This window comes from Bubalus kerabau, chromosome 3 (genome assembly GCF_029407905.1).
Source record: "Bubalus kerabau isolate K-KA32 ecotype Philippines breed swamp buffalo chromosome 3, PCC_UOA_SB_1v2, whole genome shotgun sequence".
Classification (NCBI taxonomy): domain Eukaryota; kingdom Metazoa; phylum Chordata; class Mammalia; order Artiodactyla; family Bovidae; genus Bubalus; species Bubalus kerabau.
In genome coordinates, this window is record NC_073626.1 from 163,154,966 (window position 1) to 163,168,242 (window position 13,277).

General features: G+C 33.6%; 1 long non-coding RNA gene across 1 annotated transcript in view; it reads left to right on the plus strand.

The window, feature by feature from the left end:
* Nucleotides 1–4,384: 4,384 nt before the first annotated feature.
* LOC129646806 (uncharacterized) overlaps nt 4,385–13,277 on the plus strand; it is a 32,692-nt gene continuing 23,799 nt past the window's right edge. Inside the window, exon 1 of the long non-coding RNA XR_008712178.1 lies at nt 4,385–4,517. This is a non-coding gene — a long non-coding RNA (uncharacterized LOC129646806). The remainder of the gene's footprint in view (nt 4,518–13,277) is intronic.

Genomic DNA, 13,277 nt, shown 5'->3' on the forward strand with positions numbered 1-13,277 from the left:
AATCTTCCTAACAAAGGAAGGCAGTAGTAAGACTTTGAATTTTGGGGAGGTTTGAGTACTTAAAACTAGGCCAATGGAATTAAATGAAATTGGATCGACAAGACAATAACTCCTATGTGTCTAGTTAAAAGGTATGGTGGTTTTGCCTTTTATTTTCATTCGCATCTCTCTTAGAATGGCAAATAAATAGTGAGAAAAGGTAAAAGCACCCTTGACTTTGTTTTCCTTGTTATTCTCCAATTAGTGACCCATGCAGTAGACTCTCTTTTTATAAATGTGAGCTCTGTTTAAAAAACAAAATTTGTTCAAACACAAAAATTGTATGGTGAGCACTGGTTTACAAAAGTAAGATACAGTGCATGCATGTGTGCTAAATTACTTCCGTCATATCTGACGCTTTGCAACACTTTGGACTGTAGCCTAACAGGTTCATCTGTCCATGGGATTCTCCAGGCAAGAATCCTGGAGTGGGTAGCCAGGCCCTCCTCTCAGGGATCTTCCCAACCCAGGAATCGAACCTGCATTGGCAGGCAGTATGGTGTATTAATTTGTTTTAATTAAAAAGTGACAATCACATGAGGGTATGTCAAACATATATATTTGTGTAAGTCCTTCCCTGCGCTTCTGGTTTGCTCTCCTACCACAAGACCTCTCAATGAGACATTTGGTCAGTTTGGGATTCTTTACAATGAAACCTTCCTCGGAGTCTCATTGTAGAAACATAAACTGTAATGACATGGAAGAAAGATTTAGATAAAAGTGATAATAAACTGAGAAGCACCAAATGTTATCAAGAAACTTTATTTTCTTGAACTTTTAAAGAATGCATTGTGCTTTTCATGTTTGCATTTGTAGAGCACTGCTGGGAAAGGGGGCCAATGTTACATTTTCTGTTGGTAGATTCATTGCAGTTTATCAACACACATATATACAGAGACAATCCAACAGTTTAAGGAACATGCTCCTTACGTGTTTATGCTGGGTCCAAACTCTTTGTTCTTCATGTTTCTGGGGTTTATATTTGTTCAGTCTCAGGCTTTATTGATTCCCTTCCCTAATTCTGTTGATGGTTTAATGATGGATTAATCTGCTTTATGCATATCATTTCTCTAATTCACTAATAAAATGGAGCACTTTCTTTAACATGGTTTTTCAAAACTATAACATAATTTGTCTTTTCCTCATACTTTTGACATCGTTGAATTGTTTGATATAGATAGAAAAACAAAGTGGCATGAATTATTTCAAATGTCCTAAAAAGCTAAAACAAGCAAGCCTTTAATAATCCACAAGTCAGATATCATAAGGAAACTTACTTCTTTTTAAAGGTATGACCTCAGAGCCATAAACCCTTACCTTCCAAGGGTGTAAAACAAATTATAAAAAGACTAAGCCTAAATTCTCAAGGTGTTAAAACAAGTTTATATCCTAAGAATTGATTTTATTTCTGCACCAAGTCATTAATGTAGCCTTGTTTTACCTACTGACATGGTTCCTTAGTATGAACTATTAATGACATCACCATTAACTTGATTTTCATTTAATCTTTTCAATGTGTTAGTTTTTATAGCACAGAAGTTATATTTAGAAACTTGTTAGTGTCATTATCCATGGATTTTCTTTTCTGGACAAATCTCAAGGTAAATTTCTCTTCCTAATGTGAAAATTTCAATCCTCTTTTTACATCACCTTTTTCCCTCTCAGTCTGGAGAGAAGAAACAGCTGTCATTTCTACAGATTTGTAATATTGAAGTCTATGAAACATGCCTTATAAATAAATTCATTGAAAACTCTTTGAGAAGCAGTAAAGCTTTGCTCTGATTCTTGAGTCTAAACCAAGAATCTGAGTGATTTACAAACTGACCTCAGTTGAAAACCACTGCAGTTCTGTTGGTTTTCTCTTTCAATAATTTTGTAAAGCTCATATTCATATTCAGAGTTGAATAACAAAGCTGTTAAGCTCCTTACATGTCTATTTCTCTAGCAGTTGTACTGAATAACTTATTTAAGTCACTGCCATATTTATTGCACCACTGAAAACCTGGCATTTGTAAATATTTCTTATTTTTATGGGGTGATTATAGGGTGCTATGCCTTACACAAAATTCTCTTACAAGATTTTTCTATTCGTTGGCTAATACGTAAAGTATTTGGCATCCTCATTTTTTTTTCAAAATTCAAAAGATCAAAATTAAATTAAATTAAAAAAAGAACATAAGGACATTTCCAAACCAGTACGATATGAAAAATGAAAGTTGCTGTGCTCTTTTAATACTAAAGTTGACTAAATTCTCTTAAAACTGTCAGGATCTTTAGTCCCTCTCGACTGAGACTACAAATCCAGCAAACAGTTCAAATTTACCCAAGTTAAAATTTAGTCAAATCATAAAGGATTATATCCTATCTACTGCAAAATGCTGCCTGGAATTTCAATAACTACAGACACAACCTACACCTTGACCTCATTTCAAAGACAAAATTTCTAAAAGGATGATCTTCAAACTGAAGGACGGGTCCTAAATAACTAGCATTAATAAAATCTTTAGCAATTTAAGATATTCTATGCTATGGACCAAGCACAAAATCAGGCCAGAATGCATTTATAACATGTTGCATTTATCTTTTTTTTTTTTTATAGGTAAATTCATGAGAATATTTTTTTTTAATTTTATTTTTAAACTTTACATAATTGTATTAGTTTTGCCAAATATCAAAATGAATCCGCCATAGGTATACATGTGTCCCCCATCCTGAACCCTCCTCCCTCCTCCCGCCCCATTCCATCCCTCTGGGTCGTCCCAGTGCACCAGCCCCAAGCATCCAGTATCGTGCATGGAACCATTTATCTTTAAAAAATGTTTTTCTGGGTAATTATTTTTTAACACATTTTTTACTGAGACAATAGTCATAAAATAGTTTTTCCTTGTTGCCTTTATATTTCACAATTTTGTACTCATTTTTATTTTTTTCCAGTTATATTATTGTGTATGTGCTATACTTATTTTTATATGAATAAACTTTTTAATTTTGATATTTAACTACACATCTTGTGTATGTGTGTATGCTGTACACGGGTCAGGCTCAGTGCGAAGAAAACTACCAAGTCTGGATTTGAAAGTGAAATCAAAGAGGGGTAAATGAAAAATACAAACAGGAAGGAAATGATGTACATAAAGCAAAACAACTGTAAAGAGATTTCATTTTTTAATAAATTAACAACAAAACTCTTTACGTTTACCTTCCCCGCATCCTCAGCTGCCCTGTTATCTGCCTTCCTTGAAGAAATGATACATATCTCAAATCTTTGAATTTTTAATATGACTTCCTCATGGTGAAAGATAATAATTGAAAAGAAAATATTCATTATAAATCAAGTCAGTGTATCAGCCAAGTTATTATATCAGTCAGTGTTCCACAGGTAAACAGCCCACTCAAATGGGCCAACTGAAGAAGAGTTTCTTGGTGAAGGAACCATTTATAAAAGTGTTGACTAGTGTCAATGACATAAGGAAGTTTCAATGACCTTCAAAAGGGAAGGTGAAACGAACACCAGGGAGCAACACCTCATAGGGAGGCCTAAAGAGTGAAGAGAAAGGCAGAACAGCTACTAAGATCTGGAGAGAACTTTCTGGACAAGGGACACCTGGCACCGAAGCCTTGGCTCTGGATAGAGGAATACAACCATGGTCAGTCAGACCCAGAGCCAGGAAGGGAAAAAGCTAAGACAATGGGCACTGTTCTTATTCTCTGAAGTTTGTGCAAGGCTTGTTGAGAGCTACAGCTGACCAGAAGCCAGACAGCAGGGGCACCCAATGAGTGAAATCCACGGACACCCATTTCCCAAGATCCAGAGCCAAACAGAGTCTGATAAATAAGCTCAAGGATGTAATGCACAGCTTGACGACTGTAGTAGGTAATGCTATCTCATATATTTGAAAGTTACTACTAGATCTTAAACATCCTCATCATGAGGGGGAATAAATATAACTGTGTGGCAATGAGTGTTAATTAGACTTATTGTGATGATCATTTTACAATATATACAGGATGGGGAACACATGTATACCTGTGGCGGATTCATTTCAATATTTGGCAAAACCAATACAATATTGTAAAGTTTAAAAATAAAATAAAATTAAAAAAAATAAATAAAACATTATTAAAAAAAACAAATATTGAATCGCTATGTTGTACACCTGAGACAAATATAAGATTATATGTCAATTATGTCACAATTAAAAAAAATAGTTCTTATCCAACATAGGCAAATCTATAGAGCAAGAAAGCAGATTAATAGTTCCCAGAGGTTGGTAGGGGAGGGGCAGTGGGCAGTGACTGCCTAATAGGGTTTTCTTTTGAGGTAATACTAAAGAAGAGTGGTGCTATGCTCAGTCTTGTCTGACTCTTCGCCACATCATGGACTGTAGTCTGCCAGCCTCCTCTATTCAGAGGATTTTTCAGGCAAGAATACTGGAGCAGGTTGCCGTTTCCTCCTCCAGGGCATCTTCCTGACTCAGGTATCAAACTCACATCTCCTGTGTCTCCTGCATTAGCAGATGGGTTCTTTACCAGCTGAGCCTTTGGGGGAAGCCCATCATTCCTATAGAACAACTTACAAAGAAAGAAAGAAAGAAAGAATCCCTCCACCTCAAATATAAGACAATTCTGTTTTGTATTTGCCTTGAAAATTAGGAATTTTTGCTTTAAGTGGATCAAATTGATCTGATTAATAACTGATAACTGCTACTTAAATTGACACAAATCCAAGAACAATCCCATTGACCTGGATAAAAACATTTGCAAATTTGTGCAGTCTTTACAAAAAGGTCATGTGCACATTTCAAGCTTAGAGATTTTGCTTTAAAAAGCAGCTCTTCTTCATAATCTAGTCCTTTTCTACTAATTTTCCTTGATGGTAAATCAATTACATCATGGAAGTGTCTTTTTACTTAGAGTTCAGTAGCTGTTTCTAGCATGGGAATAGAGAGATTAAACATATTTGAGAATTAAGCTCCAATTTACATGAACTCAATTGTGGTTAAAGCAACTAAATAAAAGTACTGAAGTATAAGACTTTTTATGGCTCACATGAGGAAACAATTCCAAACCACTGTTTTCTCTAACAAGAAATTCCTTCAGTGTATTTTGGAAACAATTCTATAAATGTCAGTATGTTTTATGCTAATTCTTCATATACAATGCATTAATTTTATAGGGATTTAAATCATCAGGTTTTATTATTCCTTTTACATTGTGTATTTCTTTGAGAAGAAACATGACTCCTTGATTTATCTTTGTACAATACTTCAATTGTTGAATGGTATAGGGCTTTTAATAAAGCGATCAGGTACTGAAGAATCGAGTTCACTGATAACTTTTGTACAGATGTCAAAATGTAGACTTTCATCTGAGTGTGTATGCTGTCATTAGATGAATAATTTCCTTTAAATGGGGAGATGGTTGTTAGTGGCTTTAAGTTCCCTTCCAGGTCTGCCATTCTATTTTCCACTTACAACTTTGCATTTTTGATGCATACAAGCTTACATACACAGTCTCATTGGATACTGAATCCTTAAGATACTCCTCTAGGCCAGGAGGAGTGCCTTCAGGATTTTCCTTAAGATTTTCACTGTTTCACAACTGAGGAAACCAAGATTTACGAGATTTTCACAAGACCGAGAGTGGACTCAAGTTTACTTCTTCTAATTCTACAACTACCACACTACCACACTATAACTATCAAATCCGGAATTGTATATTATAAAGATGGATAAACACTCTTTACTGGTATTCCAGGAAAGATAAACCTGTAATACCTAAAAATTTCCTTTTAAGCTTTAGCCTCTGGATCAAAAAGTAGTTTAACATATTGGACTAAATTAAAGAAGACTAATAAACTAGGTTTATTAGTGAAAATAATAAACTAGGTTTCATTTTGCCAGTCTCTGTCTTTTATGGATGAAAACAGTCTTTATATTAAAATTATTTGTTAATATCTGCAAAAGCAAAAATTTACCACTGCTTAGATTTTAGCATATGACCTCTGAACATTGTATCATTTTCCTTTTTATAAAATGTAGAATTTCATTTTTCATGGAAGAAATGTAATGTGTACACTTTCCTTTGACTATATTTTACTGACATAGTTTGCAATATATATTCATGTTGTTTAATTTCAAAAGCATGGTATGATTTTCTTAGCTAATTTCTTCTTGCCAATCCTTTCAGTTGTTTTGTTTTGTTTTTTTCAGAGAAACAAATTCTGTTATCAAAACATTTCCATAGTTTAGATAACTTCCTTAAGCTACAGTCCTACAAAGGAAATTACTGGTAAAAGAGTTTGTGCATTTTTAAGACTTTTAAAAAACCTTGGTTAAAATTTTCCCCAGAAGTTCTGTGAAATTTATACTATGAAATACAGTTCCTGATGTTTCTTAATTCCCAATATCTTTGTCAATATTTTTAAATGTTTAATATTTGTCAGTTTGATAGTTGAAAATGGTTTCTTTTCATTGGCATGACAGTGATAATCAATGTTTTTTTTCCTGTCTGTGTGTACGTGCTGGTTGACTGTGTTCATTTTTGGGGTATGCGTTTATTTCATTTACTCTGTGAAAGATTTGGTTTTACATTTAGAAGTGTTTTTCCTAGTCATTATTATATAAATATCTATGTACACTTTCTTCTAGTCCTATGATTTAATTTTGATGTACATGTAATTTTAACGCAGCTGGAATACATCTTGGTGTATAAGCATTTCTGATTTTTCTCTATTCCTCTTTAAAGCTTATTATATGGATTGCAATGACAACATCATTTGTTAAAAAAAAATTCATCTTGAATTTAAAATGCTCTATTTATGACATATTAAATACTTATGTGTAAATGAATTTGCATAAATATCTGTCTTTACCATTAATCACATTTATAATTCTGAACCTACTCCCATACTGTTTATAGTTGCTTTATAATATATTTTCTTCCCAATGGAAAAAGTCTTGCAAAACTCTTTTTCTTTTAAATTATTTTTAGTTTTATTTTCAGAAGAAATTCAAAACCATTTTGTCATCTTTCATAAAAAGCTCCTTTGGGACATTAATCAGAATGATATTAAAGTTAAAATTGATTTGAGAAACTGGATAATCCTCTAGTTAATTAGTACTAACTAGCTTACTCATAGTAGTTCATTTATTTGTTTATTCATTCAACAGTTCTTACTTGGCTTTCCCCCCCCTATTCTCCCAGGACTGTATCTGACATCAAAATAGGCAGCAATCTGGGAAAACAGACTAGTTAGCTAGGAATTTTAGGTTAGTTCCTCACATTCATCAGTAATTCTTGATGGGGTCCTAGTGGTCCTCACACTTATGGGGGTATCAGAATCCCTTAAGGAACTTGATAAAAAGACCAATGTCAGAGCTGATTCAGTTTCAGGGAAACGGGGCCTCTGTTTTGTTAACCTCTCAGGGTGAGTCTTAGACATACCCAAGTTTTAGAACTATTGCCTTAAACAATCTCTAAAATTAAATGTCAGGGGACATTAAATTTCAGGTACCTTATTAAGGATAATAGTAATATTCATGAAGCACTTTTGTAAGTTCTTTTTCAAAGAATAAATAACTTAATTCTCATAACCAAATTATGCGGTGGCACTATTACTGTCCCCATTTTACAGGTTAGGGGCGAGAGGCTCAGTCAGCAACGTGCTGTAATATGCCTGCCGCGATGGCTGGGAACTATCACAGGCAGGAGGGAAACCCAGGCCACCTCTCTTGCCTTGATCTTTGTGCTACATCCTGTATCACCTCTACTCTTCTTCATTTAGTTTTATATGCATACACTTTTTAGAGCTTAAATACATGTATTTTTGTAAGAAGCTTTATACTATTAGCATAAATGGAAAACATTTATGAATTGCCAAATATAGAAAGTGCTTGTAAAAATAAATTCCACATGTGAAGCTCGCTCGATGCTATTGTTCAAATTTTGAGCCCAAGGCCTCCACTTTGTTTGTTTTTTAAAGGAGATTAATACGTGTGTTAAAAGTTTCATCCCGGATGAGCCCCCCCCCCCAAAAAAAAAAAAAGTTTCAAAGACTCAGTAATCTCAGGCTTAAACTTTCTGCTTGATTTAATTGCAAGGTTTAAAAGAAAACTAAAAGAACAAATGCATCCCTATATTGTTCAGGGAAATGTAACTGTGTGCCTGTATCTGAAATTACATTTATATGCGATATTTGATCCATATTACATGGTAACAATGGATCAGTGAAATAGCCAAAAAAAGTCACAAAGTAGAAAATATGGTGAATAATTGAAGAAAAGGCTTTAAAAACCTAAAAACAATAAAAGAAATCATAGAGTAAAGTCAGTTTATTTGATTGCAAAAAGTTTTAAACAGTGTGTACCCAAAAGAAAATAAATAAGCTGGTAATAAAATCAGAAAAATATTTGCAAAACATGTAACAGATAAATATTAGCATTTTCTAATGGAATGATATCATACAAATAATTTTAAAAGAACTAAATAAACGGAGAAATGAGTAAATAAAACTGTCAACAGTGCTTTTTTTCTGGATCATAGCTGATTTCTTTTGCTGCATTTCTATATTTTCCAGTTTATCTATTAGCATGTATTGCTTCTATGTTCTGAAAAAAATTTCTCTAATAAACAGCATTTTTAAGTGTAGAAATATAAATTAGCTTATAATCGGAGAACCACAGAAATAAGATTTATCAGACAAGATGCTTAACCTAACTGGAAAAAATACAAATCTTATGTTAAATCTATTAAGTATAGTTTTAAAATATCCATTAATAATATTTTGTTCTACATGAAAAATAAGGCAGATCCACAGAAAGGAAATGACATCCAAATTGATGAATCACTCTCTCTGTGTCTGTCTCTGTCTCTCCCTCTCTCTCACATACAGAGGCACACTACATTACTCTTAGAGAGGATCATGTGATTCACTAAAGCAATTTAACAGAGTTGAAACGCCTAGCACTAAAAGCTGATATAACACGTGTATATATCTCATTTGAGTCTTCTAAAAACTCTTGAGAAGTAGTTGGTAATAATCAATGTCATCCCATTTTTTAGAAGAGGATTCAGGCTCAGCAACTAGATCTAATGTTGTGTTTCTCAAATTGAGTATGCATTTACAATTGCCTCTGGAGGCAGAGGAGGATGTTTTAACAAAGCAGTACAAGCATCATAGATTAATTCAGCATCTTGGGATGAGGCCAAAGGAATTGATATAGCTTAACAGTGTCTCAGATGATTTACATGTACAGTCAGGATTATAAGTGAAAAGCAAAATTTCAAACATCACTTTCTGACTTAAGTTTCTGTGCTGATTTTATTATCCCTTTCATATAAGTCTCAAAGCATGTAGTATTTTTATAGGTATCTTATTTGGCATGTTTAAGATATTTTCTTATATCTGCAGTAGAAGCACACTTAAGAGCTTATGTTTCTTATTATTATGAATCTATTAAGGAAGTATTTATCTATAAGGCTAATAAAGAGATGCATCTAGTATCTATAATTTATGCCTCAGGTATAAACATTGATCAAGAATTTTCATTGTAAAAAAAAAAAAAAAAAAAAAAAAGAATTTTCATTGTAGCCCTTCTATCCAGAATCAGAAAATTTAAAATGTTGACAAATTTTGAAGTTAGAAGAAATAAAAATATTTGCCAGAGGTTATTTAAATATGTTGCTTTAATATGCTTTATGTATTCCACACTAAATTTAAAGATAGTTATTTTTTATTTTAAGGCAAAATATTTGATGCTTATTTACTACCCTGCCTTAGGGTTAAATTTTCAAAAATTTCAATAGCTTTCAGATGTTAATTTTTAATAACTATATTAACAATGAGTTAATAACCATGCTTAATAATTACTATATTAAATTATACATTCAAGCAAGTTTCTTCTTTATACATTATTGGGCAAGTAATAGTAATATTCACATTATTTTAACACATGCCTTGCCAGGCTAAATTCATGAAGCCCATTTCTGAGTCATTTGGAAGCTTTCTGTGGAAGAGCTGATGTTTGCCAATGGTGCTTCATTTTCTTAAATGTTCTGTAGTACCAACTAAGTAGTCTCAAAGGGTAGAGACCATGGAATTTATTATAGTTGCTTGGAAGACTTTCATTTCATCAGCAATATATTAAAAGATGTAACCAATGTCTTGTTTATGTTGCTAAAAATGTTTAATATGTACTGGCACCTGCAACATACTTTTGTGTAATGAAAAGATGAGTTAAAATACCTTACGTAAAAAGATCTGGTGAAACTATCATCTCATTTCAAAAGTTTAACAATCCTAAATTAATATACTACCAAAAAATTTTTTTTCTTTTATTTTTTCTATTAAAAATGTGGTCTCCTGTCCAAAATTAACAAGGAACCACTATAATATTAATAAATGGAGAGAGGATTCCTAAGAGAAGGAGGCAGTTTTGGTTATGGAAAGTATCTGGGTTCTGAGGTTAGTAAGAGTTAGGTTCAAACCTGAATCAAATGTTTGGAAGATGAAGGAACTTTAAGCACCTTTCTTAAAAGCTCTAGACCTCAGTATGTTAGCTTGAGAAACAGAGATAAAAATACCTACTTATGTGTGTTCATTGAGTATTACAAGATGAAAACCTTAGAGCAACTAGCATAGGGCTCAAAATGTGATGGCACAAAATTGTGTGGAACTTAGACTGAATTTTATTATAATCACATATCACCTTGCATTCTTTGTGATTTATTTCCCATTTTTCTAAATATGAGAGCAGAGGCCATGTTTTAATATATTTTTCAGTGTATGACACAATAAATATAATAGACAGTACCAAGCAATTAAAGAGATGAATATATTTATTGATGTGTTTATGTAAAGGATTCTCTTCATGTGATATTATTAAGGACAAAATGGTGGAAATAATTTTAAACTATAGTAAAATCTTAAACTTATGAAAAAAACTCTAATATAAATGTTTACTTCAAATGGAGAAGCTTTTTTGCATCTCTACATCTTTACGCTATTTATTTTTATTAAACTATAGCTGATTTATAATGTGTTTTTTTTTAATTTAATTTTATTTTATTTTAAACCTGAAACACTGTATTAGTTTTGCCAAACATCAAAATGAATCCACCACAGGTATACATACGCTCCCCATCCTGAACCCTCCTTCCTCCTCCCTCCCCACACCATCCCTCTGGGTTGCCCCAGTGCACCAGCCCCAAGCATCCAGTATCGTGCATCGAACCTGGACTGGCAACTCGTTTCATACATGATATTACACACGTTTCAATGCCATTCTCCCAAATTTTCCCACCCTCTCCCTCTCCAACAGAGTCCATAGGACTGTTCTATACATCAGTGTCTCTTTTGCTGTCTCGTACACAGGGTTATTGTTACCATCTTTCTAAATTCCATATATATGCGTTAGTATACTGTATTGGTGTTTTTCTTTCTGGCTTACTTCACTCTGTATAATAGGCTCCAGTTTCATCCACCTCATTAGAACTGATTCAAATGTATTCTTTTTAATGGCTGAGTAGTACTCCATTGTGTATATGTACCACTGCTTTCTTATCCATTCATCTGCTCATGGACATCTAGGTTGCTTCCATGTCCTGGCTATTATAAACAGTGCTGCGATGAACATTGGGGTACACGTGTCTCTTTCCCTTCTGGTTTCCTCAGTGTGTATGCCCAGCAGTGGGATTGCTGGATCATAAGGCAGTTCTATTTCCAGTTTTTTAAGGAATCTCCACACTGTTCTCCATAGCGGCTGTACTAGTTTGCATTCCCACCAACAGTGGAAGAGGGTTCCTTTTTCTCCGCACCCTCTCCAGCATTTATTGCTTATAGACTTTTGGATCACAGCCATTCTGACTGGTGTGAAATGGTATCTCATAGTGGTTTTGATTTGCATTTCTCTGATAATGAGTGATGTTGAGCATCTTTTCATGTGTTTGTTAGCCATCTGTATGGCTCCTTTGGAGAAATGTCTATTTAGTTCTTTGGCCCATTTTTTGATTGGGTCATTTATTTTTCTGGAGTTGAGCTGTAGGAGTTGCTTGTATGTTTTTGAGATTAGTTGTTTGTCAGTTGCTTCATTTGCTATTATTTTCTCTAATTCTGAAGGCTGCCTTTTCACCTTGCTAATAGTTTCCTTTGATGTGCAGAAGCTTTTAAGTTTAATTAGGTCCCATTTGTTTATTTTTGCTTTTATTTCCAATATTCTGGGAGGTGGGTCATAGAGAATCCTGCTGTGATGTATGTCGGAGAGTGTTTTGCCTATGTTCTCCTCTAGGAGTTTTATATTTTCTGGTCTTACATTGAGATCTTTAGTCCATTTTGAGTTTATTTTTGTGTATGGTGTTAGAAAGTGTTCTAGTTTCATTCTTTTACAAGTGGTTGACCAGATTTCCCAGCACCACTTGTTAAAGAGATTGTCTTTAATCCATTGTATATTCTTGCCTCCTTTGTCAAAGATAAGGTGTCCATATGTGCGTGGATTTATCTCTGGGCTTTCTATTTTGTTTCATTGATCTATATTTCTGTCTTTGTGCCAGTACCATACTGTCTTGATAACTTTGGCTTTGATTTATAATGTTTTGTTAGTTTTAGGTGTACAGCAAAGTGATTCAGTTATACATACATATATATGTATATATATTTAGATTCTTTCCCTTTATAGGTTATTATAAGATACTGATCTAGTTTCCTGTGCTATATAGTAGGTCCTTGTTGTTTATCTATTATATATTTATGCATCTCTACCATCTTAGATTTTTAGCTTTGGATAGTGATAGTTATTGATCCAATTAACTCTAAGTAGATGATAGGAGAGGTGTATTTAACTGCTACTTCCAGGGACCCATGTTGATGGACAGGAGGCTTGCTGTTATGATAGACTGCAGCGCCCGTCCAGTTTCTCTCCTTATCCCCATAGCCATACCCTGTGCCAAACAACTTTGGACTGCCACATTAATACCAGGGTCAACCACATCTATGACTTGCTTTGGCTAATGAGATAATTTTTTTAATTCCCCCCCCTTTTTTTTTATTTTTTATTTTATATTGGAACATAGTTGATAAACATTGTTTTGTTAGTTTCAAGTATACAGTGAAATGGTTCATATACAGGTATCTATTCTTTTTCAAATTCATTTAGGTTGTTATATAACATTGGGCAGAGTTCCATGTGCTATACAGTAAGTCCTTGTTGGTTATCCATTTTAAATAGAGCAGTGGGCAGGCA